We start from the raw sequence: 6,000 nt of genomic DNA, 5'->3' as shown, positions 1-6,000 counted from the left end.
ATGAAGGAGGAGAAGCAGAGAAGAAAAAAACAACACAGGAAAAATATTTTTTTCCCCTACTTAACACCCAAAGCTCTGTTTATCCACCAGCCTCTCAAGCTGAGGCTGGCTGATCCAAGGTGGCCCCTTCCATGGGTGCTCTTCCCTGTATCTCCCATCTCCTACTCCCTCACCTGCCATGGTCCCTGATGGGCTCATCCCCACATTTCATAGCTCCAGCATGCCTAAGGAAAGCCAACTTAGCTGGCATTCCTGCAAAATCACCTGTTCTTCCAGCCAAGGAGTTCAGCTCAATTCCCAACCCCTACCTGCATCCGGGCTCACCAGCCTTCCCTTCACGTGGGAGATTATTTACCTTGGGTGAGGAAAAACAGAGCAAAAGGGACAGATCCAGATGCTAAATCCAGCAAAGCCCAAAGCTGCTTCTGCTTCAGCTTCTTCCTTGCTATGGGAGAAAACAGCAGGGAGATGTCAGGCTGCCATGGGCAGAGCAAGGACACCCAGGACATCCAAGGACGCCCAGGCCCCTGGTAGATAAGGTCATCCCACATTCTTACTGAAAAACACCATGGAAAAGACCCTATGGCACCAACAGCTCCAACACTTGACAACAAAATCTCAAGGGGTCCAAAGTGTTGCAGCTCTTCTTTTCCATCTCTCCCACAGGTAGGGCACAAAGAAATGTTCCCAGGGGAGAGAAAATTCCAAAGCTTGGGATGGAGAAACAGCACTGCAGGAGTGCAGTAAAGCCTGGAGGCCAGGATATCCTCCTGGGAGACACCTCTGGACTCAGGAGGGTGCAGGAGCAAACCAACATCACAGCAATGCCCTGAAACTCAGTTTCTTTATGGGTAGCACAGTGTCTCTGAGGTGGGGCAAAATCTTTATCCTCCATCCATGATCCAGGAGTGTCCTCATTGTCCTTCCATGGCAGGGAGGCACCAGCTGGGAGGCTGTGATGGGGACTTGCTCTGTGCTCTACTCTCCTGGTCACTCTCATCTTTCTAGGAGCTGAGGGGGATTTTCTTTGTTTGGTTTTGAGGGAATAGTAAATTCACAAACAATTGGAAGATTCAAAAAGGCTGAATCATCCTGAAACTCAAGGTGAAATTGAAAAATTCTTTGGGATAAAAAAAAGAAATACCAGTGCCAGGCAGAGGAAATGCCTTTAAAGATGTAAACCACCTTCTTCCATCAGTCACCTGATGATCTGTTGTCTTCAGAAGATTCAAGAATTTTCTTGATTTCTTCATTAAAAAAAAAAGCAAACTATTTTTTTCAATTAAAAAAATTGTCTCAATATAAAAGAAGAGATATAAGTAAATTAGGCAAATCCCAAACAAAATAGAACAAAACAAAAATATTTCAGGCTAAACCAAACATTCTGGCTTTACCTAAAACAATTGCTTGCACAAGAATGGGGTATTTTGTGGTTTCTTTTCTTTTTCGTTTTACCAGAAATTGGCTACTTATTTTGGGTTGCCATGATCCAATTCCCACACCCAAGACATTCCATTTGGGCACCAAGCAACACTTTCCATTCATTTTTCCAGAACATGGTTCTCCACCGATGGACCAGACCCACTGCAGTAGCTCCCTTCTCCAAGAAAGATGAACCCTTTGGTTCTGCTTCCTCACCGACCTCAGAGCCTGCCCTGTGCACCCTTCCCAGGGCCCTCAAGGAACCCCTCTGGAGCAGGGAATAGAATCTCTTCTCAGGAGATCTGATTTCCAACCCAACCCAACCCTACCTATCCTTCTCGTTGCCACCATCCATGTCCCCAATCCTCCAAGCCCACCACCCAGACCAGGTGCCAGGTGGCACCATTAAGCTCACCACACAGCCCCAAGAAGAGGGATTTACTACCCCAAAAAATAAAAACCAAAACAACAAAACACACACACACACACACACAAAAAAATCAGTTTTCCCTAAGGATGAAGTGGAGCAGGTTGGGAGGGGGGTGTTAGGCAGAGTGCAGGGCTGCATTTCCACCCTCACACCTGGCTGCAGAGGCAAGCGGCAGCAGGGCTGCGCATTCCAACCCCAGGCAGAGAGAGGTGAAACCCCAAGAAAGTAGCAAACAAGTCGAGGCGTAAATACAGCACGAATCCACGGCACTTCAGCGTGGTTCGTTATCTCCGCTTAGACTGGAGTCGGTGGAGCCGGGTTTGAGAAGAGCAGAAATATCAGCAATTAAAGATATGTCGTGTCAAAAAAACTCTAAACTGATTAAAGTTGAAGGCTCCGTTTTCTTCTTTTCATCAGAGAACGGAATCAAAACCTGCCTGGAAAGACGCGCTCCCCCCGTTCCCAGCGCTCCGAAGGCAGCGCCTGCATCCGTCCTGCTGTGTCCCTGCATTTTAATTACCACCTTATTAATATTCATGAGGCTAGGCACTCAAGGGGGATTGCAGTCTGTCATTCTCTCTCTCTTTCTCTCTCTCTTCCCCCCCCACCTCTCTCGGCTGAGTCGGTGGGGTTTTTTTTCCCTTCCCCTTCCCAACAGTTGGCGCGCTGCGGATCCGGGTGCGCGCAGCCCCGAAGGCGCCGGGCGTGGGGAGGCCCCTGTGCCGGCCGGTGGCGGGGCTGGGAACGCGGGTGGCTGCGGGATTGCCCCTGCCACAGCCCCGGCAGCCGGGGGTAAAACTGCCCCGGCCGGGGGAGTGATGGTGGCACACGAGGGAGAGCTGGAACACGGGGGAAATATGTCTCTCACACACACACAGAGCTCCGGGTAGCAGCATCGCTTCGGAGTGCTGAGGTGATGCTGTAGGACCTCCAAGAGAAGAATGGGGCTGTGCAGAAAGGCACCAGGTGAACACAGCTGTCCTCAGCCCCCACAGCACCACCTCTCCTTGGGGACTGAGCACCCTGCATCCTCAATTCACCCTGCAGCCAGTTCACCCTGCACCCCAGTTCGTCCTGCAACCCAGTTCACCCTGCACCCCAGCTCACCCTGCACCCCAGCTCACCCTGTACCCCAGTTCACCCTGCACCCCAGTTCATCCTGCACCCCAGCTCACCCTGTACCCCAGTTCATCCTGCACCCCAGTTCATCCTGCACCCTAGTTCACCTTGTACCCCAGTTCACCCTGCACCCCAGCTCACCCTGCACCCCCAGTTCACCCTGCACCCCAGCTCTCCCTGCTCCTGCAAAAGCACCCATTGCTGCAGCAGGTGAGAGCACCATGGCACAGCCTTGAGTCCTTGCTGGAGCCACTGCTTTGGCCATCAAGGTGAAGTGGGACCTAAGGAGTCCTGCATGCATCCAGCAAGGGGCTGCCCCCCCAGATGTGCCCCAGCTGCTGGTGCAGGTTTCTGGCTGGGCAAATTGGACCCCAATTGTTTTCTCAGGTCCAAGGAGCTGAGGAGAGGGGCAGGAAGCCTGGGTTAAGGACACACAGAGGGAATGGAGCTGGAGGTAAATCGATTTCTCATTCCTAAATTGAGCAATGTGGGGTTTGCACTCTCCTTGCTGCCATGCAGCGTTTAACCCTTTCTGCCTCCGGTACTGAAAACAGAGGCCACGTGGGCAGCAGAAAACTGTCCTGGCTTTGCAAACCCTGCTCCTCCTTATCCTCTCAGGTCACTGTCCCAGTCCCTGCCCAGGAGATGATGCAGAGCCCAGCCACAGGTGATGGGCAGGTGCCCCCATCACCTCACACCATTCAAAGCCATTGGCAAAGGGACACACGGGGCTGCTCCATCCCAACAGCCACCAGTTGCAGGCTGGAGCCCACCTCCCCTTTTCAGTCCCACCTTCCCCCAGTCTCCTCCTCTTCCATCTAACCCTAACCTTACCCTAAGGACACCCTTTGAGAACCTGAAGCCTCTTTGGGGATGCATCCTGTATCCCTCAGTGCTGCCTCCCCATCACCAACCACCTGCAAGCAACCTGTCGAGAGACACTCCAACTCGGCTGCTCCCCAACGCCCCACTTGCTCAGCTCCACAAATATTTGAATTAAGGTCCCCTGGGGAGCCACAGTCACAGAGTAACTGATTTCTCCTCCTTCATTATATCTCTGTGTAATTTACCGAGGGACGGCGGCGTGTGCCTCCGTTCGAGCGAATTCCCAGCAGGACTCCCAAGAGCTCACAAATCAGGAAAAGGCAAGGCATTAGAATATGAAAGGTGAGGATGGTCTCCCCACCAAGACTCATCTTGCTCTTCCCCAGCTCCTCCAGCTCCACCAGCTCTGAACTGTGTTTTATTTCTGCCTGCTGCCCCTTGTACAAGAAGGGAGGTCATGGGTCCATGGTGCCATGTTGTCAGCTCTGTCCCTGACTTCTAATCCTTTCTGGGCAAGAAGAAAGGAGAAAGGGTCTCCTCCCTTGTGGAAACATCTCAAGAAATGCCAGGGAAGCTGATGCAGCAAAGGTTTCCAAGTGAAATTGTGTCCCTTGGCCCTAAAATCTGATTTCTTTTCACCTGGACAAGTAGCCTATGCCTCAGTTTCCACATCTACAAAAAAAGTAGTCACTCCTTCCACTAACTGGTTTAAGACTCCCAGCACTCAGATGTTGAAGGTCTATAAAAGGCATGAATCCATCTGTGTTGCATCTCTAGCAAGGAGGAGCAGGGGGACAATTTTGCCAGCATAGCTCTAAAGTTACCAGAAGGAGCTTGAAGAGTCACCAAGAAAAAAGAGAAGGGAAAAATGAGGAATTTGGACCAATGATGCACAACTGAGCTGCTTTGCTTTGTTTTCTTGTGAAACACGACATGTGAGGAGGTTGGTCTTGGTTGGAGCCACCTCAGTGTGAAGACAATCGGGTGATCCATGGCCAACCCCCAGGTCTCAGTCCCGTGCTGAGGTGCCAGGGCAGGAGCAGCTCACCCTAAGAGTGGAAGGATGTCACTCCTGGTGGCTCAGGGAGGGTGATGGGACCTTTTTCAGGTCTTTGCAGCATCTGTGGGCTGGGTGGGAGTTGTCTCTCTCCAAATCCCCTGACCAGTGCCAGGGATGTGACACTGGAGTAAAGCACTGGACTGGCTCGGACGCAGCGAGTTCTCTGTTCCAGCAACGCTGCAAACAGCGGAGGGCAACATTTTGCTTCCTGCAAACCCAGAGAAAAGAAGAATTTTTTTGTGAAGAGCTGCAGCTCAGAGGCAACCTGTAATGGAGATTTCAGAAAACTGGGTGTTCCCCCTTCCACCTCCTCTGCAAAGACAAAGACTTGGCAGATGGTGGTGGTGCTCACAGGGCTTGTGCTGGGCTTTTTTTGGGAGCTGGGTATTCAAACCCTCACTCTCATTCTTCACTTTAGAGGTGTGACTGATATAAAATCTGCCCATCCCAAAATCAGCCCGTCCCTGGGCTATCTCAACTTCTCAGAGCTCTTCCCACAAGCTGAGTTAAAGACCTGGGGCTGCTCAGCCTGTAACAAAGAGCTCTTTTCTCCCCAGCCTTCACCAGTTGTTGGAGTTAAATAGGCTGCGCTGAAACCAAACCAAACAAAGCCCCTGCAAAGCAGCTCCAAATCCCCGTCCCCTGGCCAGCACTCAGGATTTCCCCCGGAGCGCAGGCACGGCACTCCTCGGTGTGCCACGGCTCTCTCCCCACTCCAAAAGGTGGGCTGAAGCAGCAAGGCTTTCCCCCTCCTGTGCCTCTTGCTGCTGGACACCCACGGGAGGTGATCAGGGGGTCTCAGAGTGGAAAACATGCCATGGAGCTGTGCAGCCTCTGCTCCAGGGAATTCGCTCCAGACTCTGGTTACGCTGCCGCCAGCGCTGTGACCCCCCCAAAGCAGCACAGGAGGAGCCTCATGGGCACCACATGCTGTGGGCACCCTGACGGGACCTTCCCAAACACGCTGCCTCACCCACCCCCTCACAGCCCCTATGGGGCAAGTTCTCCCCCTCCCATTTTGTGGGGCCAGGTCCCTGTCCTTGGACACCCCCTCCCATTTTGTGGGGCCAGGTCGCTGTCCTTGGGCACCCCCTCCCATTTTTTGGGGCCAGGTCCCTGTCCTTGGGCACCCCCTCCCATTTTG

The sequence above is a fragment of the Zonotrichia albicollis genome, chromosome 21 (assembly GCF_047830755.1).
Source record: "Zonotrichia albicollis isolate bZonAlb1 chromosome 21, bZonAlb1.hap1, whole genome shotgun sequence".
Taxonomy (NCBI): Eukaryota; Metazoa; Chordata; class Aves; order Passeriformes; family Passerellidae; genus Zonotrichia; species Zonotrichia albicollis.
This window is presented reverse-complemented; position numbering follows the sequence as displayed.